Below are 24,091 nucleotides of genomic sequence, written 5' to 3' on the forward strand. Positions count from 1 at the left end.
CCGGAACGCGCCCTTGGGGGGGGAGATTTGGCGCTGCCCCCACGCAGCTGCCTGGTGTCACAGGTGTTCCCTGGCAGGGGGAATTCCGCTAATCACCTCATCTGTCCAGGGGGAGGCACTAGATACTACCTGCATTTCAGACCCAACCCAGCATTTACCCAGCAGCCAGCACTAGGAGACACTCGGGGAAGACACGCGGAGGGCTCCTAGGAGACCCAGGCGCTGAAGAGGGAGGACGGAACCTCGCCACACTCAGAATTCCGGAACGCGGCCGAGTAGTGGAGGATTATTTGGGGCCGCACACCACGCAGCTGCATTGTCACAGGTGTTCCCTGTGGGGGGAAGTCCGCTAATTACCTCAACTGTCCAGGGGAGGCACTAGATGCTACTTGCATTACCAGCCAAACCCAAGCTTTCCCCGGCAGCCCGCACAATAAGACACTCGGGGATGTCACCCGGAGGGCTCCTAGGAGATCCCAGGCTCTGCAGAGAGAGGACGGAACGCGCCACCTCAGAATTCAGGAACGCGGCCGAGTGGGTGAGGAGGTTTGGGGCCGCAATCCCACGCAGCTGCCTGGTTTCACAGGTGTTCCCTGGCAGGGGGAAGTCCGCTAATATCTCATCTGTCCAGGGGGAGGCACTAGATGCTACCTGCATTTCCAGCCCAACCCGAGCCTTTCCCCGGCAGAGCGAACAAGGAGACACTAGGGAAGAACGGGTAGGGCTCTAGAGATCCCAGGCGCTGAAGACAGAGGACAGACCTCGCCCACACTCAGAATTCCGGAACGAGGCCGAGTGGTGGGATTATTGGGGCCGCACTCCACGAAGCTGCCTGGGGTCAAGGTGTTCCCTATCAGGGGGAAGTCCCTAATTACCTCATCAGTACAGGTGGAGGCACTATATGCTACCTGCATTTCCGCCCAACCCCCGCATTTCCCTTGAAGCCCGCACGGGAGACACTCGGGGGAAGACAAGCGGAGTTCTCCTAGTAGATCCCAGGCTGCAGACAGAGGACGGAACCTCGCCCAACTCAGAATTCCGGAACGCGGCGTGTGGTTGGGGGAGTTGCGGCTGCCCTCCACGCAGCTGCTTGTTTTCACAGGTGTTCCCTGGTCGGGGGAAGTCCGCCAATTAACTCAACTGTCCAGGGGCAGGCACTAGATGCTACCTGCATTTCCAGCCCAACCCCGCTTTACCCGGCATCCCGCACAAGGAGACACTCGGGGAGACACGCGTAGGGCTCCTAGGAGATCCCAGGCGTTCTCAGACAGAGGGCGGAACCTCGCCACCCTCAGAATTCCGAACGCGGCGAGGGGTTGGGGAGATTTGGGGCCGCGTCCTGCAGCTGCCTGTGTCACAGGTGTTCCCTGGAAGGGGAAGTCGATAATACCTCATCTGTTTCCAGGGGGAGGCACTAGATGCTACCTGCATTTCCAGCCCAACCCACGCTTTTCCCCGGCAGACCGCTCTAGGAGACACACGGGGAAGACAGCGGAGGGCTCCTAGGAGATCCCAGGCGCTGCAGACAGAGGACGGAATCTCGCCACACTCAGAATTCCGGAACGCGCCGTGTGGGTTGGGGAGGTTTGGAGGCCCTCCAGCAGCTGCCTGGTGTCAGGTGTCATCAGTTTACCTGGCAGGGAGAAGTCCGCTAATTACCTCATCTGTCCAGGGGGAGGCACTAGATACTACCTGCATTTCCAGCCCAACCCCAGCATTTCCCCAGCAGCCCGCACTAGGAGACACTCGGGGAAGACACGCGGAGTGCTCCTAGGAGATCCCAGGCGCTGCAGACTGAGGACGGAACGTAAGCACTCAGATATCTGGAACGGGGCCGAGTGGGTGGGGGATTATTGGGGCCTCCATCCACGCAGCTGCCTCGTGTCACAGGTGTTTCCTGGCAGGGGAAGTCCGCTAATTACCTGATTGTCCAGGGGGAGGCACTAGATGCTACCTGCATTTCCAGCCCTACCCCCTTCTTCCTCGGCAGCCTGCACTAGGATTCACTCGGGGAAGACACGAGGAGGGCTCCTAGAGATCCCAGGCGCTGCAGACCGAGGACGGAACCTCGCCACATTCAGAATTCCAGAACGCGGCCTAGGGTTTGGGGAGATTTGGGGCCGACTTCCACCCAGAGCCAGGTGTCACAGGTGTTCCCTGGCGGGGGGAAGTCCGCTAACTACCTCAACTGTCCAGGGGGAGGCACTAGATGCTACCTGCATTTCCAGCCCAACCCCCGCCTTTCCCCGGCAGCCCGCAATAGGAGACTCGGGGAAGACACGCCGAGTTCTCCTACGAGATCCCAGGCGCTGCAGACAGAGGACGGAACCTCGCCACACTCAGAATTCGGAACGTGGCCGTGTGGTTGGGGGAGGTTTGGGGCGGCCCTTCACGGAGCGCTTGTTGTCACAGGTGTTCCCTGGCAGGGGGAATTCCGCTAATTACCTCAACTGTCCAGGGGGAGGCACTAGATGCTACCTGCATTTCCAGCCCAACCCCCGCGTTTCCCCGGCATCCCGAACTAGGAGACACATGGGGAAGACACGCGAGGGCTCCTAGGAGATACCAGGTGCTGCAGACGAGGACGGAACCTCGCAACACTCAGAATTCTGAAACGCGGCTGAGTGTGTTTCGGAGGTTTGGGGCCGCCCTCCACGCAGCTGCCTGGTGTCACAGGTGTCCCAGGCAGGGGGAATTCAACTAATTACCTCATCGGTCCAGGGGGAGGCACTAGATGTTACATGCATTTCCAGCCCAACTCCTGCATTTCCCCGGAAGCCCGCACAAGGAGACTCTCGGGGAAGACACGCGGAGTGCTCCTAGGAGATCCCAGGCGCTGCAGACACATGACGGAACCTCCACACACAGAATTCTGGAACGCGGCTGATTGGGTGGGGGATGTTTGGGGCGGCAATCCACACAGCTGCCTGGTGTCACAGGTGTTCCCTGGCAGGGGGAATTCCGTTAAATACCTCATATGTCCAGGGGGAGGCACAAGATGCTACCTGCATTTCCAGGCCAACCCCGGCCTTTCTTCGGCGCCCGCACTAGGAGACACTCGGGGAAGAAACGCGGAGGGCTCCTAGAAGATCCCAGGCGCTGCAGACTGAGGATGGAAACCTAAGCACACTCAGAAATCCGGAACGGGGCAGAGTGGGTGGGGGATTATTGGGGCCCCCATCCACGCAGCTGCCTCGTGTCACAGGTGTTTTCCTGGCAGGGGGAAGTCCGCTTAATTACCGTGATCTGTCCGGGGGAGGCACTAGATGCTACCTGCATTTCCAGCCCTACCCCCTCCTTTCCCCGGCAGCCTGCTCTAGGAGACACTAGGTGAAGACAAGAGGAGGGCTCCTAGGAGATCCCAGGCGTTGCACACAGAAGGACGGAACCTCGCCACACTCAGAATTCCGGAACGTGTCCGAGTGGGTTGGGGAGATTTGGGGCCGAATTCCACGCACCTGCCAGGTGTCACAGGTGTTCCCTGGCGGGGGGAAGTCCGTTAATTACCTCAAAAGTCCAGGGGGAGGCACTAGATGCTACCTGCATTTCCAGCCCAACCCCCGCCTTTCCCCGGCATCCCACACTAGGAGAAAGTCGGGGAAGACACGCGGAGGGCTCCTAGGAGATCCCAGGCGCTGCAGACAGAGGACGGAACCTCGCCACACTCACAATTCAGGAACGCGGGCGAGTGGGTTAGGGAGATTTGGGGCCGCCGTCCTGCAGCTGCCTTGTTTTCACAGGTGTTCCCTGGAAGGGGGAAGTCCGCTAATTACCTCATCTGTCCAGGGGGAGGCACTAGATGCCACCTGAATTTCCAGCCCAACCCCCGCCTTTCCCCGGCAGACCGCACTAGGAGACACTCGGTTGAAGACACACGGAGGGCACCTAGGAGATTCCAGTGCGCTGCAGACAGAGGAAGGAAATTCGCAACACTCAGAATTCCGAAACGCGGCTGAGTGTGTTTCGGAGGTTTGGGGGCCGCCCTCCACGCAGCTGCCTGGTGGTACATGTGTTACCAGGCAGGGGGAATTTCAACTAATTACCTCATCTGTCCAGGGGCAGGCACTAGATGTTACCTGCACTTCCAGCCCAACCCCTGTATTTCCCCGGCAGCCCGCACTAGGAGACACTCAAAGAAGACACGCGGAGGGCTCCTAGGAGATCCAAGGAGCTGCAGACAGAGGACGGAACCTCGCAACACTCAGAATTCCGAAACGTGGCTGAGTGTGTTTCGGAGGTTTGGGGCCGTCCTCCACGCAGCTGCCTGGTGTCACAGGTGTTCCCTGGCAGGGGGAATTCAACTAATTACCTCATCTGTCCAGGGGGAGGCACTAGATGCTACCTGCATTTCCAGCCCATCCCCCAATTTTCCCTGGCAGCCCGCACAAGGAAACACTCAGGGAAGTCACGCGGAGGGCTTCTAGGAGATCTCAGGCGCTGCAGACATAGAACGGAACCTCGCCACTCTCAGAATACGGAACGCGGCCAAGTGGGTAGGGGAGATTTGGGGCTGCCCACCACGCAGCTGCCTGGTGTCACAGGTTTTCCCTGGCAGTAGGAAGTCCTCTAATTACCTCATCTGTCCAGGGGGAGGCACTACATGCTACCAGATTTTCCAGCCCAACGACCGCATTTCCCCGGCACCCCGCAATAGGAGACACTCGGGGAAGACACGCGGAGGGCTCCTAGGAGATCCGAGGCGCTGCAGACCGAGGACGGAACCTCGCCACACTCAGAATTCCGGAACGCGGGCCGCGTGGTGGTGGATATTTGGGGCCGCCCCCCACGCAGCTGCCAGGTGTCACAGGTGTTCCCTGGCAGGGGAATTCCGCTAATTACCTCATCAGTCCTGGGGGAGGCACTTGATGCTACCTGCATTTCCAGCCCTTCCCCCTCTTTTCCCGGGCAGCCTGCACTAGGAGACATTCGGGGAAGACACGAGGAGGGCTCCTAGGAGATCCCAGGCGCTGCAGACCGAGGACGGAACCTCGCCACACTCAGAATTCCGGAACGCGGCCGAGTGGGTGGGGGAGGTTTGGGGCCGCAATCCACGCAGCTGCCTGGTGTCACAGGTGTTCCCTGGCAGGGGGAAGTCCGCTAATTACCTCATCTGTCCAGGGGGAGGCACTAGATGCTACCTGCATTTCCAGCACAACCCGAGCCTTTCCCCGGCAGAGCGCACTAGGAGACACTCGGGGAAGACACGTGGAGGGCTCCTAGGAGATCCCAGGCGCTACAGACTGAGGACGGAACCCACCCACACTCAGAATTCCGCAACGGGGCCGAGTGGGTGGAGGATTATTGGGGCCCCCATCCACGCAGCTGCCTCGTGTCACAGGTGTTTCCTGGCAGGGGGAATTCAACTAATTACCTCATCTGTCCAAGGAGAGGCACTAGATGCTACCTGCATTTCCAGCCCATCCACCGCCTTTCCCGGCAGCCCGCACTAGGAGACACTCGGGGAAGACACGGGGAGGGCCCCTAGGAGATCCCAGGCGCTGCAGCCTGACGACGGAACCTACCCACACTCAGAATTCCGGAACGTGGCAGAGTGGGTGGGGGATTATTGGGGCCCCCATCCACGCATCTGCCTCGTGACACAGGTGTTTCCTGGCAGGGGGAAGTCCGCTAATTACCTGATCTGTCCAGTGGGAGGCACTAGAAGCTACCTGCATTTCTAGCCCTACCCCCTCATTTCCCTGGCAGCCTGCACTAGGATACACTCCGGGAAGACACGAGGAGGGCTCCTAGGAGATCCCAGGCGCTTCAGAGAGAGGTCGGAACCTCGACCCACTCAGAATTCCGGAACGCGGCCGAGTGGTGGGGAATGTTTGGGGCCGACCTCCACGCAGCTGCCTGGTGTCACAGGTGTTCCCTGGCAGGGGGAAGTCCGCTAATTACCTCATCAGTCCAGGTGGAGGCACTAGATGCTACCTGTATTTCCAGCCCAACCCCCGCCTTTCCCCGGCAGCCCGCACTAGGAGACACTCGGGGAAGACACGCGGAAGGCTACTAGGAGATCCCAGGCGCTGCAGACAGAGGACGGAACCTCGCCACACTCAGAATTCCGGAACGCGGGCGAGTGGGTTGGGGAGATTTGGGGCCGCCGTCCTGCAGCTGCCTGTTGTCACAGATGTTCTCTGGAAGGGGGAAGTCCGCTAATAACCTCATCTGTCCAGGGGGAGGCACTAGATGCTACCTGCATTTCCAGCCCAACCCGAGATTTTCCCCGGCAGAGCGCACTAGGAGACACTCGGGGAAGACACGCGGATGGCTCCTAGGAGATCCCAGGCACTGAAGACCGAGGACGGAACCTCGCCACACTCAGAATACCGGAACGTGGTCGAGTGGGTAGGGGAGGTTTGGGGCTGCCCACCACGCAGCTGCCTGTTGTCACAGGTGTTCCCAGGCAGGGGAATTCAACTAATTACCTCATCGGTCCAGTGGGCGGCACTAGATGTTACCTGCATTTCCAGCCCAAACCCTTCATTTCCCCGGCAGCCCGCACTAGGAGACACTCGAAGAAGACACGCGGAGGGCTCCTAGGAGATCCCAGGAGCTGCAGACAGAGGACGGACCCTCGCCACACTCAGAATTCCGAAACATGGCTGAGTGTGTTTCGGATGTTTGGGGCCGTCCTCCACGCAGCTGCCTGGTGTCACAGGTGTTCCCAGGCAGGGGGAATTCAACTAATTACCTCATCTGTCCAGGGGAGGCACTAGATGCTACCTGCATTTCCAGCCCAACCCCCACATTTCCCTGGCAGCCTGCACAAGGAGACACTCGGGAAAGTCACGCGGAGGGCTCCTAGGAGATCCCAGGCGCTGCAGACAGAGGACAGAACCTCGTCACTCTCAGAATTCTGAAACGCGGCCGAGTGGGTAGGGGATGTTTGGGGATGTACTCCACGCAGCTGCCTGGTGCCATAGGTGTTCCCTGGTATGGGTAAGTCCGCTAAATACCTCATCTGTCCAGGGGGAGGCACTAGATGCTACCAGCATTTCCAGCTAACACCTGCCTTTCCCCGGCAGCCCGCACTAGGAAACAGTCGGGGAAGACATGCGGAAGGCTCCTAGGAGGTCCCAGGCGCTGCAGACAGAGGACGGAACTTTGCCACCCTCAGAATTCCGGAACGCGTCCGAGTGGTTGGGGGAGGTTTGGGGCCGCAATCCACGCAGGTGCCTGGTGTCACAGGTGTTCCCTGGCAGGGGGAATTCCGCTAATTATCTCATCTGTCCAGGGGGAGGCATTAGTTGCTACCTGCATTTCCAGAACGACCCCCACATTTCCCCGGCATCCCGCACTAGGTGACACTCGGGGAAAACACGCAGAGGGCTCCTAGGAGATCCCAGGCGCTTCAGAGAGAGGTCGGAACCTCGCCCCACTCAGAATTCCGGAACGCGGCCGAGTGGTGGGGAATGTTTGGGGCCGACCTCCACGCAGCTGCCTGGTGTCACAGGTGTTCCCTGGCAGGGGGAAGTCCGCTAATTAACTCATCAGTTCAGGGGGACTCACTAGATGTTACCTGCATTTCCAGCCCAACCCCCGATTTTCCCCGGCAGCCCGCACTAGGAGACACTTCGGGAAGACACGCGGATGGCTCCTAATGGATCCCAGGCACTGCAGACAGAGGACGGAACCTCGCAACACTCAGAATTCTGGAACGCGGCCGAGTGGTTGGGGGAGGTTTGGGGCCGCACTCCAAACAGCTGCCTGGTGTCACAGGTGTTCCCTGACAGGGGGAAGTCCGCTAATTACCTCATCAGTCCAGGGGGAGTCACTAGATGTTACCTGCATTTCCAGAACAACCCCCAGCTTTCGCGGCAGCCCGCACTGGGAGACACTCGGGGAAGACACGTGGAGGGCTCCTAGAGATCCCAGGCGCTGCAGACAGAGGACGGAACCTCGCCAAACTCAGAATTCCGGATCGCGGCCGAGTGGTTGGGGAAGGTTTGGGGCCGACCTCCACGCAGCTGCCTGGTGTCTCAGGTTTTCCCTACCAGGGGGCAGTGCGCTAATTACCTCATCTGTCCAGGGGGAGGCACTAGATGCTACCTGCATTTCCAGCCCTACCCCCTTTTTCCCCGGCAGCCTGCACTAGGAGTCACTCGGGGAAGACACGAGGAGGGCTCCTAGTAGATCCCAGGCGCTGCAGACCTAGGACGGAACCTCGCCACACTCAGAATTCCGGAACGCGGCCGAGAGGGTTGGGGAGATTTGGGGCCGACTTCCACGCAGCTGCCATTTGTCACAGGTGTTCCCTGGTGGGGGGAAGTCCGCTAATTACCTCAACTGTCCAGGGGGAGGCACTAGATGCTACTTGCATTTCCAGCCAAACCCAAGCTTTTCCCCGGCAGCCCGCACAATAAGACACTCGGGGATGTCACCCGGAGGGCTCCTAGGAGATCCCAGGCGCTGCAGACCTAGGACGGAACCTCGCCACACTCAGAATTCCGGAACGCGGCCGAGTGGGTGGAGGAGGTTTGGGGCCGCAATCCACGCAGCTGCCTGGTTTCACAGGTGTTCCCTGGCAGGGGGAAGTCCGCTAATTATCTCATCTGTCCAGGGCGAGGCACTAGATGCTACCTGCATTTCCAGCCCAACCCGAGCCTTTCCCCGGCAGAGCGCACAAGGAGACACTAGGGGAAGACACGGGTAGGGCTCCTAGGAGATCCCAGGCGCTGAAGACAGAGGACGGAACCTCGCCACACTCAGAATTCCGGAACGCGGCCGAGTGGTAGGGTATATTTGGGGCCGCACTCCACGAAGCTGCCTGGTGTCACAGGTGTTCCCTATCAGGGGGAAGTCCGCTAATTACCTCATCAGTACAGGTGGAGGCACTAGATGCTACCTGCATTTCCAGCCCAACCCCCGCCTTTCCCTTGCAGCCCGCACTGGGAGACACTCGGGGAAGACACGCGGAGTTCTCCTAGTAGATCCCAGGCGCTGCAGACAGAGGACGGAACCTCGCCCAACTCAGAATTCAGGAACGCGGCCGTGTGGTTGGGGGAGGTTTGCGGCTGCCCTCCACGCAGCTGCTTGTTTTCACAGGTGTTCCCTGGTCGGGGGAAGTCCGCCAATTACCTCAACTGTCCAGGGGGAGGCACTAGATGCTACCTGCATTTCCAGCCCAACCCCCGCTTTACCCGGCATCCCGCACAAGGAGACACTCGGGGAAGACACGCGTAGGGCTCCTAGGAGATCCCAGGCGCTCCAGACAGAGGACGGAACCTCGCAACACTCAGAATTCCGAAACGCGGCTGAGTGTGTTTCGGAGGTTTGGGGCCGCCCTCCACGCAGCTGCCTGGTGTCACAGGTGTTCCCAGTCAGGAGGAATTCAACTAATTACCTTATCGGTCCAGGGGGAGGCACTAGATTTTACCTGCATTTCCAGCCCAACCCCTGCATTTCCCCGGCAGCCCGCACAAAGCGACACTCGGGGAACACACGCGGAGTGCTCCTAGGAGATCCCAGGCGCTGCAGACACATGACGGAACCTCCCCACACTCAGAATACTGGAACGAGGCTGAGTGGGTGGGGGATGTTTGGGGCCGCAATCCACACAGCTGCCGGGTGTCACAAGTGTTCCCTGGCAGGGGGAATTCCGTTAATTACCTCATCTGTCCAGGGGGAGGCACAAGATGCTACCTGCATTTCCAGCCCAACCCCGGTCTTTCCCCGGCAGCCCGCACTAGGAGACACTCGGGGAAGACACGCGGAGTGCTCCTAGGAGATCCCAGGCGCTGCAGACTGAGGACGGAACGTAAGCACACTCAGACATCTGGAACGGGGCCGAGTGGGTGGGGGATTATTGGGGCCTCCATCCACGCAGCTGCCTCGTGTCACAGGTGTTTCCTGGCAGGGGAAGTCCGCTAATTACCTGATCTGTCCAGGGGGAGGCACTAGTTGCTACCTGCATTTCCAGCCCTATCCCCTTCTTTCCTCGGCAGCCTGCACTAGGAGTCACTCGGGGAAGACACGAGGAGGGCTCCTAGTAGATCCCAGGCGCTGCAGACCGAGGACGGAACCTCGCCACATTCAGAATTCCAGAACGCGGCCGAGTGGGTTGGGGAGATTTGGGGCCGACTTCCACGCAGCTGCCAGGTGTCACAGGTGTTCCCTGGCGGGGGGAAGTCCGCTAATTACCTCAACTGTCCAGGGGGAGGCACTAGATGCTACTTGCATTTCCAGCCAAACCCAAGGTTTTCCCCGGCAGCCCGCACAATGAGTCACTCGGGGAAGTCACGCGGAGGGCTCCTAGGAGATCCCAGGCGCTGCAGACAGAGGACGGAACCTCGCCACCCTCAGAATTCCGGAACGCGCCCGAGTGGGTGGAGGAGGTTTGGGGCCGCAATCCACGCAGCTGCCTGGTGTCACAGGTGTTCCCTGGCAGGGGAAAGTCCGCTAATTACCTCATCAGTCCGGGGGAGGCACTAGATGCTACCTGCATTTCCAGCCAAACCCGAGCCTTTCCCTGGCAGAGCGCAATAGGAGACACTCGGGGAAGACACGCGGAGGGCTCCTAGGAGATCCCAGGCGCTGAAGACGGAGGACGGAACCTCGCCACACTCAGAATTCCGGAACGCGGCTGAGTAGTGGAGGATATTTGGGGCCGCACACCACGCAGCTGCCTGGTGTCACAGGTGTTCCCTCGTAGGGGGAAGTCCGCTAAATACCTCATCAGTCCTGGTGGAGGCACTAGATGCTACCTGCATTTCCAGCCCAACCCCCGCCTTTCCCCGGCAGCCCGCACTAGGAGACACTCGGGGAAGACACGCGGAGTGCTCCTAGGAGATCCCAGGCGCTGCAGACTGAGGACGGAACGTAAGCACACTCAGACATCTGGAACGGGGCCGAGTGGGTGGGGGATTATTGGGGCCTCCATCCACGCAGCTGCCTCGTGTCACAGGTGTTTCCTGGCAGGGGAAGTCCGCTAATTACCTGATCTGTCCAGGGGGAGGCACTAGTTGCTACCTGCATTTCCAGCCCTATCCCCTTCTTTCCTCGGCAGCCTGCACTAGGAGTCACTCGGGGAAGACACGAGGAGGGCTCCTAGTAGATCCCAGGCGCTGCAGACCGAGGACGGAACCTCGCCACATTCAGAATTCCAGAACGCGGCCGAGTGGGTTGGGGAGATTTGGGGCCGACTTCCACGCAGCTGCCAGGTGTCACAGGTGTTCCCTGGCGGGGGGAAGTCCGCTAATTACCTCAACTGTCCAGGGGGAGGCACTAGATGCTACTTGCATTTCCAGCCAAACCCAAGGTTTTCCCCGGCAGCCCGAACAATGAGTCAGTCGGGGAAGTCACGCGGAGGGCTCCTAGGAGATCCCAGGCGCTGCAGACAGAGGACGGAACCTCGCCACCCTCAGAATTCCGGAACGCGCCCGAGTGGGTGGAGGAGGTTTGGGGCCGCAATCCACGCAGCTGCCTGGTGTCACAGGTGTTCCCTGGCAGGGGAAAGTCCGCTAATTACCTCATCAGTCCGGGGGAGGCACTAGATGCTACCTGCATTTCCAGCCAAACCCGAGCCTTTCCCTGGCAGAGCGCAATAGGAGACACTCGGGGAAGACACGCGGAGGGCTCCTAGGAGATCCCAGGCGCTGAAGACGGAGGACGGAACCTCGCCACACTCAGAATTCCGGAACGCGGCTGAGTAGTGGAGGATATTTGGGGCCGCACACCACGCAGCTGCCTGGTGTCACAGGTGTTCCCTCGTAGGGGGAAGTCCGCTAAATACCTCATCAGTCCTGGTGGAGGCACTAGATGCTACCTGCATTTCCAGCCCAACCCCCGCCTTTCCCCGGCAGCCCGCACTAGGAGACACTCGGGGAAGACACGCCGAGTTCTCCTACGAGATCCCAGGCGCTGCAGACAGAGGACGGAACCTCGCCACACTCAGAATTCCGGAACGCGGCCGTGTGGTTGGGGGAGGTTTGGGGCGGCCCTTCACGGAGCTGCTTGTTGTCACAGGTGTTCCCTGGCAGGGGGAATTCCGCTAATTACCTCAACTGTCCAGGGGGAGGCACTAGATGCTACCTGCATTTCCAGCCCAACCCCCGCGTTTCCCCGGCATCCCGAACTAGGAGACACATGGGGAAGACACGCGTAGGGCTCCTAGGAGATACCAGGTGCTGCAGACAGAGGACGGAACCTCGCAACACTCAGAATTCTGAAACGCGGCTGAGTGTGTTTCGGAGGTTTGGGGCCGCCCTCCACGCAGCTGCCTGGTGTCACAGGTGTTCCCAGGCAGGGGGAATTCAACTAATTACCTCATCGGTCCAGGGGGAGGCACTAGATGTTACCTGCATTTCCAGCCCAACTCCTGCATTTCCCCGGCAGCCCGCACAAGGAGACACTCGGGGAAGACACGCGGAGTGCTCCTAGGAGATCCCAGGCGCTGCAGACACATGACGGAACCTCCACACACAGAATTCTGGAACGCGGCTGATTGGGTGGGGGATGTTTGGGGCCGCAATCCACACAGCTGCCTGGTGTCACAGGTGTTCCCTGGCAGGGGGAATTCCGTTAAATACCTCATCTGTCCAGGGGGAGGCACAAGATGCTACCTGCATTTCCAGGCCAACCCGGGCCTTTCTTCGGCAGCCCGCACTAGGAGACACTCGGGGAAGAAACGCGGAGGGCTCCTAGAAGATCCCAGGCGCTGCAGACTGAGGATGGAACCTAAGCACACTCAGAAATCCGGAACGGGGCAGAGTGGGTGGGGGATTATTGGGGCCCCCATCCACGCAGCTGCCTCGTGTCACAGGTGTTTCCTGGCAGGGGGAAGTCCGCTAATTACCTGATCTGTCCAGGGGGAGGCACTAGATGCTACCTGCATTTCCAGCCCTACCCCCTCCTTTCCCCGGCAGCCTGCTCTAGGAGACACTAGGTGAAGACAAGAGGAGGGCTCCTAGGGGATCCCAGGCGCTGCACACAGAGGACGGAACCTCGCCACACTCAGAATTCTGGAACGTGTCCGAGTGGGTTGGGGAGATTTGGGGCCGAATTCCACGCACCTACCAGGTGTCACAGGTGTTCCCTGGCGGGGGGAAGTCCGTTAATTACCTCAAAAGTCCAGGGGGAGGCACTAGATGCTACCTGCATTTCCAGCCCAACCCCCGCCTTTCCCCGGCATCCCACACTAGGAGACAGTCGGGGAAGACACGCGGAGTTCTCCTAGGAGATCCCAGGCGCTGCAGACAGAGGACGGAACCTCGCCACACTCACAGTTCAGGAACGCGGGCGAGTGGGTTGGGGAGATTTGGGGCCGCCGTCCTGCAGCTGCCAGTTTTCACAGGTGTTCCCTGGAAGGGGGAAGTCCGCTAATTACCTCATCTGTCCAGGGGGAGGCACTAGTTGCTACCAGCTTTTCCAGCCCAACGACCGCATTTCCCCGGCAGACCGCACTAGGAGACAGTCGGGGAAGACACGCGGAGGGCTCCTAGGAGATCCCAGGCGCTGCAGACAGAGGACGGAATCTCGCCACACTCAGAATTCCGGAACGCGGCCGTGTGGGTTGGGGAGATTTGGCGCTGCCTTCCACGCAGCTGCCTGGTGTCACAGGTGTTCCCTGGCAGGGAGAAGTCCGCTAATTACCTCATCTGTCCAGGGGGAGGCACTAGATACTACCTGCATTTCCAGCCCAACCCCAGCATTTCCCCAGCAGCCCGCACTAGGAGACACTCGGGGAAGACACGCGGAGTGCTCCTAGGAGATCCCAGGCGCTGCAGACTGAGGACGGAACGTAAGCACACTCAGACATCTGGAACGGGGCCGAGTGGGTGGGGGATTATTGGGGCCTCCATCCACGCAGCTGCCTCGTGTCACAGGTGTTTCCTGGCAGGGGAAGTCCGCTAATTACCTGATCTGTCCAGGGGGAGGCACTAGTTGCTACCTGCATTTCCAGCCCTATCCCCTTCTTTCCTCGGCAGCCTGCACTAGGAGTCACTCGGGGAAGACACGAGGAGGGCTCCTAGTAGATCCCAGGCGCTGCAGACCGAGGACGGAACCTCGCCACATTCAGAATTCCAGAACGCGGCCGAGTGGGTTGGGGAGATTTGGGGCCGACTTCCACGCAGCTGCCAGGTGTCACAGGTGTTCCCTGGCGGGGGGAAGTCCGCTAATTACCTCAACTGTCCGGGGGAGGCACTAGATGCTACTTGCATTTCCAGCCAAACCCAAGGTTTTCCCCGGCAGCCCGCACAATGAGTCACTCGGGGAAGTCACGCGGAGGGCTCCTAGGAGATCCCAGGCGCTGCAGACAGAGGACGGAACCTCGCCACCCTCAGAATTCCGGAACGCGCCCGAGTGGGTGGAGGAGTTTTGGGGCCGCAATCCACGCAGCTGCCTGGTGTCACAGGTGTTCCCTGGCAGGGGAAAGTCCGCTAATTACCTCATCAGTCCGGGGGAGGCACTAGATGCTACCTGCATTTCCAGCCAAACCCGAGCCTTTCCCTGGCAGAGCGCAATAGGAGACACTCGGGGAAGACACGCGGAGGGCTCCTAGGAGATCCCAGGCGCTGAAGACGGAGGACGGAACCTCGCCACACTCAGAATTCCGGAACGCGGCTGAGTAGTGGAGGATATTTGGGGCCGCACACCACGCAGCTGCCTGGTGTCACAGGTGTTCCCTCGTAGGGGGAAGTCCGCTAAATACCTCAACAGTCCTGGTGGAGGCACTAGATGCTACCTGCATTTCCAGCCCAACCCCCGCCTTTCCCCGGCAGCCCGCACTAGGAGACACTCGGGGAAGACACGCGGAGTGCTCCTAGGAGATCCCAGGCGCTGCAGACTGAGGACGGAACGTAAGCACACTCAGACATCTGGAACGGGGCCGAGTGGGTGGGGGATTATTGGGGCCTCCATCCACGCAGCTGCCTCGTGTCACAGGTGTTGCCTGGCAGGGGGAAGTCCGCTAATTACCTGATCTGTCCAGGGGGAGGCACTAGATGCTACCTGCATTTCCAGCCCTACCCCCTCCTTTCCCCGGCAGCCTGCTCTAGGAGACACTAGGTGAAGACAAGAGGAGGGCTCCTACGAGATCCCAGGCGCTGCAGACAGAGGACGGAACCTCGCCACACTCAGAATTCCGGAACGCGGCCGTGTGGTTGGGAGAGGTTTGGGCGGCCCTTCACGGAGCTGCTTGTTGTCACAGGTGTTCCCTGGCAGGGGGAATTCCGCTAATTACCTCAACTGTCCAGGGGGAGGCACTAGATGCTACCTGCATTTCCAGCCAACCCCCGCGTTTCCCCGGCATCCCGAACTAGGAGACACATGGGGAAGACACGCGTAGGGCTCCTAGGAGATACCAGGTGCTGCAGACAGAGGACGGAACCTCGCAACACTCAGAATTCTGAAACGCGGCTGAGTGTGTTTCGGAGGTTTGGGGCCGCCCTCCACGCAGCTGCCTGGTGTCACAGGTGTTCCCAGGCAGGGGGAATTCAACTAATTACCTCATCGGTCCAGGGGGAGGCACTAGATGTTACCTGCATTTCCAGCCCAACTCCTGCATTTCCCCGGAAGCCCGCACAAGGAGACACTCGGGGAAGACACGCGGAGTGCTCCTAGGAGATCCCAGGCGCTGCAGACACATGACGGAACCTCCACACACAGAATTCTGGAACGCGGCTGATTGGGTGGGGGATGTTTGGGGCCGCAATCCACACAGCTGCCTGGTGTCACAGGTGTTCCCTGGCAGGGGGAATTCCGTTAAATACCTCATCTGTCCAGGGGGAGGCACAAGATGCTACCTGCATTTCCAGGCCAACCCAGGCCTTTCTTCGGCAGCCCGCACTAGGAGACACTCGGGGAAGAAACGCGGAGGGCTCCTAGAAGATCCCAGGCGCTGCAGACTGAGGATGGAACCTAAGCACACTCAGAAATCCGGAACGGGGCAGAGTGGGTGGGGGATTATTGGGGCCCCCATCCACGCAGCTGCCTCGTGTCACAGGTGTTTCCTGGCAGGGTGAAGTCCGCTAATTACCTGATCTGTCCAGGGGGAGGCACTAGATGCTACCTGCATTTCCAGCCCTACCCCCTCCTTTCCCCGGCAGCCTGCTCTAGGAGACACTAGGTGAAGACAAGAGGAAGGGCTCCTAGGAGATCCCAGGCGTTGCACACAGAGGACGGAACCTCGCCACACTCAGAATTCCGGAACGTGTCCGAGTGGGTTGGGGAGATTTGGGGCCGAATTCCACGCACCTGCCAGGTGTCACAGGTGTTCCCTGGCGGGGGGAAGTCCGTTTATTACCTCAAAAGTCCAGGGGGAGGCACTAGATGCTACCTGCATTTCCAGCCCAACCCCCGCCTTTCCCCGGCATCCCACACTAGGAGACAGTCGGGGAAGACACGCGGAGGGCTCCTAGGAGATCCCAGGCGCTGCAGACAGAGGACGGAACCTCGCCACACTCACAATTCAGGAACGCGGGCGAGTGGGTTAGGGAGATTTGGGGCCGCCGTCCTGCAGCTGCCTGTTTTCACAGGTGTTCCCTGGAAGGGGGAAGTCCGCTAATTACCTCATCTGTCCAGGGGGAGGCACTAGATGCCACCTGAATTTCCAGCCCAACCCCCGCCTTTCCCCGGCAGACCGCACTAGGAGACACTCGGTGAAGACACACGGAGGGCACCTAGGAGATTCCAGGCGCTGCAGACAGAGGAAGGAAATTCGCAACACTCAGAATTCCGAAACGCGGCTGAGTGTGTTTCGGAGGATTGGGGCCGCCCTCCACGCAGCTGCCTGGTGGTACATGTGTTACCAGGCAGGGGGAATTCAACTAATTACCTCATCTGTCCAGGGGCAGGCACTAGATGCTACCTGCATTTCCACCCCAATACCCACTTTTCCCTGGCAGCCCGCACAAGGAGACACTCGGGGAAGTCACGCGGAGGGCTCCTAGTTGATCCCAGGCGCTGCAGATAGAGGACGGAACCTCAACACTCTCAGAATTCTGGAACGAGTCCGAGTGGGTGGGGGAGGTTGGGGCCGCAATCCACGCAGCTGCCTGGTGTCACAGGTGTTCCCTGGCAGGGGGAAGTCCGCTAAATATCTCATCTGTCCAGGGGGAGGCACTAGTTGCTACCTGCATTTCCAGAAACACCCCCACCTTTCCCCGGCAGCCCGCACTAGGAGACACTCGGGGAAATCACGCGGAGGGCTCCTAGAATATCCCAGGCGCTGCAGACAGAGGACGGAACCTCGCCACACTCAGAATACCGGAACGCGGCCGACTGGGTAGGGGAGATTTGGGGCTGCCCACCACGCAGCTGCCTGGTGCCCCAGGTGTTCCCTGGCAGGGGGAAGTCCGCTAATTACCTCATCTGTCCAGGGGGAGGCACTAGATGCTACCAGCTTTTCCAGCCCAACGACCGAATTTCCCCGGCAGCCCGCACTAGGAGACACTCGGGGAAGACACGCGGAGGGCTCCTAGGAGATCCCAGGCGCTGCAGACAGAGGACGGAACCTCGCCACACTCAGAATTCCGGAACGCGGCCGACTGGTGGGGGATGTTTGGGGCCGCCTTCCCGCAGCTGCCTGGTGCCATAGGTGTTCCCTGGCAAGGGTAAGTCCGCTAATTACCTCATCAGTCCAGGGGGAGGCACTAGATGCTACCAGCATTTCCAGCCCAACCCCCGCCTTTCCCCGGCAGCCCGCAATAGGAGACACTCGGGGAAGACACGCGGAGGGCTCCTAGGAGATCCCAGGCGCTGCAGACAGAGGACGGAACCTCGCCACACTCAGAATTCCGGAACGCGACCGAGTGGTGGGAGATGTTTGGGGCTGCCCTCCACGCAGCTGCCTGGTGTTACAGGTGTTCCATGTCAGGGGGAATTCCGCTAATTACCTCATCAGTCCTGGGGGAGGCACTAGATGTTACCTGCATTTCCAGCACAACCCCCTCTTTTCCAGGGCAGACTGCACTAGGAGACACTCGGGGAAGACACGAGGAGGGCTCCTAGGAGATTCCAGGCGCTGCAGACAGAGGACGGAACCTCGCCACCCTCAGAATTCCGGAACGCGGCCGAGTGGGTTGGGGACGTTTGGGGCCGCAATCCACGCAGCTGCCTGGTGTCACAGGTGTTCCCTGGCAGGGGGAAGTCCGCTAATTACCTCAACTGTCCAGGGGGAGACACTAGATGCTACCTGCATTTCCAGCCCAGCCCCCGCCTTTCCCCGGCATCCCGCAATAGGAGACACTCGGGGAAGACACGCGTAGGGCTCCTAGGAGATCCCAGGCGCTGCAGACAGAGGAAGGAAATTCGCAACACTCAGAATTCCGAAACGCGGCTGAGTGTGTTTCGGAGGTTTGGGGCCGCCCTCCACGCAGCTGCCTGGTGTCACATGTGTTACCAGGCAGGGGGAATTCAACTAATTACCTCATCGGTCCAGGGGGAGGCACTAGATGTTACCTGCACTTCCAGCCCAACCCCTGTATTTCCCCGGCAGCCCGCACTAGGAGACACTCAAAGAAGACACGCGGAGGGCTCCTAGGAGATCCAAGGAGCTGCAGACAGAGGACGGAACCTCGCAACACTCAGAATTCCGAAACGTGGCTGAGTGTGTTTCGGTGGTTTGGGGCCGTCCTCCACGCAGCTGCCTGGTGTCACAGGTGTTCCCTGGCAGGGGGAATTCAACTAATTACCTCATCTGTCCAGGGGGAGGCACTAGATGCTACCTGCATTTCCAGCCCATCCCCCAATTTTCCCTGGCAGCCCGCACAAGGAAACACTCAGGGAAGTCACGCGGAGGGCTTCTAGGAGATCTCAGGCGCTGCAGACATAGAACGGAACCTCGCCACTCTCAGAATACCGGAAAGCGGCCAAGTGGGTAGGGGAGATTTGGGGCTGCCCACCACGCAGCTGCCTGGTGTCACAGGTTTTCCCTGGCAGTAGGAAGTCCTCTAATTACCTCATCTGTCCAGGGGGAGGCACTAGATGCTACCAGATTTTCCAGCCCAACGACCGCATTTCCCCGGCACCCCCGCAATAGGAGACACTCGGGGAAGACACGCGGAGGGCTCCTAGGAGATCCGAGGCGCTGCAGACCGAGGACGGAACCTCGCCACACTCAGAATTCCGGAACGCGGCCGCGTGGTGGTGGATGTTTGGGGCCGCCCCCCACGCAGCTGCCAGGTTTCACAGGTGTTCCCTGGCAGGGGGAATTCCGCTAATTACCTCATCAGTCCTGGGGGAGGCACTTGATGCTACCTGCATTTCCAGCCCTTCCCCCTCTTTTCCCGGGCAGCCTGCACTAGGAGACATTCGGGGAAGACACGAGGAGGGCTCCTAGGAGATCCCAGGCGCTGCAGACCGAGGACGGAACCTTGCCACACTCAGAATTCCGGAACGCGGCCGAGTGGGTGGGGGAGGTTTGGGGCCGCAATCCACGCAGCTGCCTGGTGTCACAGGTGTTCCCTGGCAGGGGGAAGTCCGCTAATTACCTCATCTGTCCAGGGGGAGGCACTAGATGCTACCTGCATTTCCAGCACAACCCGAGCCTTTCCCCGGCAGAGCGCACTAGGAGACACTCGGGGAAGACACGTGGAGGGCTCCTAGGAGATCCCAGGCGCTACAGACTGAGGACGGAACCCACCCACACTCAGAATTCCGCAACGGGGCCGAGTGGGTGGAGGATTATTGGGGCCCCCATCCACGCAGCTGCCTCGTGTCACAGGTGTTTCCTGGCAGGGGGAATTCAACTAATTACCTCATCTGTCCAAGGAGAGGCACTAGATGCTACCTGCATTTCCAGCCCATCCACCGCCTTTCCCGGCAGCCCGCACTAGGAGACACTCGGGGAAGACACGGGGAGGGCCCCTAGGAGATCCCAGGCGCTGCAGCCTGACGACGGAACCTACCCACACTCAGAATTCCGGAACGTGGCAGAGTGGGTGGGGGATTATTGGGGCCCCCATCCACGCATCTGCCTCGTGACACAGGTGTTTCCTGGCAGGGGGAAGTCCGCTAATTACCTGATCTGTCCAGTGGGAGGCACTAGAAGCTACCTGCATTTCTAGCCCTACCCCCTCATTTCCCTGGCAGCCTGCACTAGGATACACTCCGGGAAGACACGAGGAGGGCTCCTAGGAGATCCCAGGCGCTTCAGAGAGAGGTCGGAACCTCGACCCACTCAGAATTCCGGAACGCGGCCGAGTGGTGGGGAATGTTTGGGGCCGACCTCCACGCAGCTGCCTGGTGTCACAGGTGTTCCCTGGCAGGGGGAAGTCCGCTAATTACCTCATCAGTCCAGGTGGAGGCACTAGATGCTACCTGTATTTCCAGCCCAACCCCCGCCTTTCCCCGGCAGCCCGCACTAGGAGACACTCGGGGAAGACACGCGGAGGGCTACTAGGAGATCCCAGGCGCTGCAGACAGAGGACGGAACCTCGCCACACTCAGAATTCCGGAACGCGGGCGAGTGGGTTGGGGAGATTTGGGGCCGCCGTCCTGCAGCTGCCTGTTGTCACAGATGTTCTCTGGAAGGGGGAAGTCCGCTAATAACCTCATCTGTCCAGGGGGAGGCACTAGATGCTACCTGCATTTCCAGCCCAACCCGAGATTTTCCCCGGCAGAGCGCACTAGGAGACACTCGGGGAAGACACGCGGATGGCTCCTAGGAGATCCCAGGCACTGAAGACCGAGGACGGAACCTCGCCACACTCAGAATACCGGAACGTGGTCGAGTGGGTAGGGGAGGTTTGGGGCTGCCCACCACGCAGCTGCCTGTTGTCACAGGTGTTCCCAGGCAGGGGGAATTCAACTAATTACCTCATCGGTCCAGTGGGCGGCACTAGATGTTACCTGCATTTCCAGCCCAAACCCTTCATTTCCCCGGCAGCCCGCACTAGGAGACACTCGAAGAAGACACGCGGAGGGCTCCTAGGAGATCCCAGGAGCTGCAGACAGAGGACGGACCCTCGCCACACTCAGAATTCCGAAACATGGCTGAGTGTGTTTCGGATGTTTGGGGCCGTCCTCCACGCAGCTGCCTGGTGTCACAGGTGTTCCCAGGCAGGGGGAATTCAACTAATTACCTCATCTGTCCAGGGGGAGGCACTAGATGCTACCTGCATTTCCAGCCCAACCCCCACATTTCCCTGGCAGCCTGCACAAGGAGACACTCGGGAAAGTCACGCGGAGGGCTCCTAGGAGATCCCAGGCGCTGCAGACAGAGGACAGAACCTCGTCACTCTCAGAATTCTGAAACGCGGCCGAGTGGGTAGGGGATGTTTGGGGATGTACTCCACGCAGCTGCCTGGTGCCATAGGTGTTCCCTGGTATGGGTAAGTCCGCTAAATACCTCATCTGTCCAGGGGGAGGCACTAGATGCTACCAGCATTTCCAGCTAACACCTGCCTTTCCCCGGCAGCCCGCACTAGGAAACAGTCGGGGAAGACATGCGGAAGGCTCCTAGGAGGTCCCAGGCGCTGCAGACAGAGGACGGAACTTTGCCACCCTCAGAATTCCGGAACGCGTCCGAGTGGTTGGGGGAGGTTTGGGGCCGCAATCCACGCAGGTGCCTGGTGTCACAGGTGTTCCCTGGCAGGGGGAATTCCGCTAATTATCTCATCTGTCCAGGGGGAGGCATTAGTTGCTACCTGCATTTCCAGAACGACCCCCACATTTCCCCGGCATCCCGCACTAGGTGACACTCGGGGAAAACACGCAGAGGGCTCCTAGGAGATCCAAGGCGCTTCAGAGAGAGGTCGGAACCTCGCCCCACTCAGAATTCCGGAACGCGGCCGAGTGGTGGGGAATGTTTGGGGCCGACTTCCACGCAGCTGACTGGTGTCACAGGTGTTCCCTGGCAGGGGGAAGTCCGCTAATTAACTCATCAGTTCAGGGGGACTCACTAGATGTTACCTGCATTTCCAGCCCAACCCCCGATTTTCCCCGGCAGCCCGCACTAGGAGACACTTCGGGAAGACACGCGGAGGGCTCCTAATGGATCCCAGGCACTGCAGACAGAGGACGGAACCTCGCAACACTCAGAATTCTGGAACGCGGCCGAGTGGTTGGGGGAGGTTTGGGGCCGCACTCCAAACAGCTGCCTGGTGTCACAGGTGTTCCCTGACAGGGGGAAGTCCGCTAATTACCTCATCAGTCCAGGGGGAGTCACTAGATGTTACCTGCATTTCCAGATCAACCCCCAGCTTTCGCGGCAGCCCGCACTGGGAGACACTCGGGGAAGACACGTGGAGGGCTCCTAGAGATCCCAGGCGCTGCAGACAGAGGACGGAACCTCGCCAAACTCAGAATTCCGGAACGCGGCCGAGTGGGTTGGGGAGATTTGGGGCCGACTTCCACGCAGCTGCCATTTGTCACAGGTGTTCCCTGGTGGGGGGAAGTCCGCTAATTACCTCAACTGTCCAGGGGGAGGCACTAGATGCTACTTGCATTTCCAGCCAAACCCAAGCTTTTCCCCGGCAGCCCGCACAATAAGACACTCGGGGATGTCACCCGGAGGGCTCCTAGGAGATCCCAGGCGCTGCAGACCTAGGACGGAACCTCGCCACACTCAGAATTCCGGAACGCGGCCGAGTGGGTGGAGGAGGTTTGGGGCCGCAATCCACGCAGCTGCCTGGTTTCACAGGTGTTCCCTGGCAGGGGGAAGTCCGCTAATTATCTCATCTGTCCAGGGCGAGGCACTAGATGCTACCTGCATTTCCAGCCCAACCCGAGCCTTTCCCCGGCAGAGCGCACAAGGAGACACTAGGGGAAGACACGGGTAGGGCTCCTAGGAGATCCCAGGCGCTGAAGACAGAGGACGGAACCTCGCCACACTCAGAATTCCGGAACGCGGCCGAGTGGTGGGGTATATTTGGGGCCGCACTCCACGAAGCTGCCTGGTGTCACAGGTGTTCCCTATCAGGGGGAAGTCCGCTAATTACCTCATCAGTACAGGTGGAGGCACTAGATGCTACCTGCATTTCCAGCCCAACCCCCGCCTTTCCCTTGCAGCCCGCACTGGGAGACACTCGGGGAAGACACGCGGAGTTCTCCTAGTAGATCCCAGGCGCTGCAGACAGAGGACGGAACCTCGCCCAACTCAGAATTCCGGAACGCGGCCGTGTGGTTGGGGGAGGTTTGCGGCTGCCCTCCACGCAGCTGCTTGTTTTCACAGGTGTTCCCTGGTCGGGGGAAGTCCGCCAATTACCTCAACTGTCCAGGGGGAGGCACTAGATGCTACCTGCATTTCCAGCCCAACCCCCGCTTTACCCGGCATCCCGCACAAGGAGACACTCGGGGAAGACACGCGTAGGGCTCCTAGGAGATCCCAGGCGCTCCAGACAGAGGACGGAACCTCGCAACACTCAGAATTCCGAAACGCGGCTGAGTGTGTTTCGGAGGTTTGGGGCCGCCCTCCACGCAGCTGCCTGGTGTCACAGGTGTTCCCAGGCAGGAGGAATTCAACTAATTACCTTATCGGTCCAGGGGGAGGCACTAGATTTTACCTGCATTTCCAGCCCAACCCCTGCATTTCCCCGGCAGCCCGCACAAAGCGACACTCGGGGAACACACGCGGAGTGCTCCTAGGAGATCCCAGGCGCTGCAGACACATGACGGAACCTCCCCACACTCAGAATACTGGAACGAGGCTGAATGGGTGGGGGATGTTTGGGGCCGCAATCCACACAGCTGCCGGGTGTCACAAGTGTTCCCTGGCAGGGGGAATTCCGTTAATTACCTCATCTGTCCAGGGGGAGGCACAAGATGCTACCTGCATTTCCAGCCCAACCCCAGTCTTTCCCCGGCAGCCTGCACTAGGAGACACTCGGTGAAGAAACGCGGAGGGCTCCTAGGAGATCCCAGTCGCTGCAGGCAGAGGACGGAACCTCGCCACACTCAGAATTCCGGAACGCGGGCGAGTGGGTTGGGGAGATTTGGGGCCGCCATCCTGCAGCTGCCTGTTGTCACAGGTGTTCCCTGGAAGGGGGAAGTCCGATAATTACCTCATCTGTCCAGGGGGAGGCACTAGATGCTACCTGCATTTCCAGCCCAACCCACGCTTTTCCCCGGCAGACCGCACTAGGAGACACACGGGGAAGACACGCGGAGGGCTCCTAGGAGATCCCAGGCGCTGCAGACAGAGGAC

The sequence above is a fragment of the Camelus ferus genome, chromosome 36 (genome assembly GCF_009834535.1).
Source record: "Camelus ferus isolate YT-003-E chromosome 36, BCGSAC_Cfer_1.0, whole genome shotgun sequence".
Taxonomy (NCBI): domain Eukaryota; kingdom Metazoa; phylum Chordata; class Mammalia; order Artiodactyla; family Camelidae; genus Camelus; species Camelus ferus.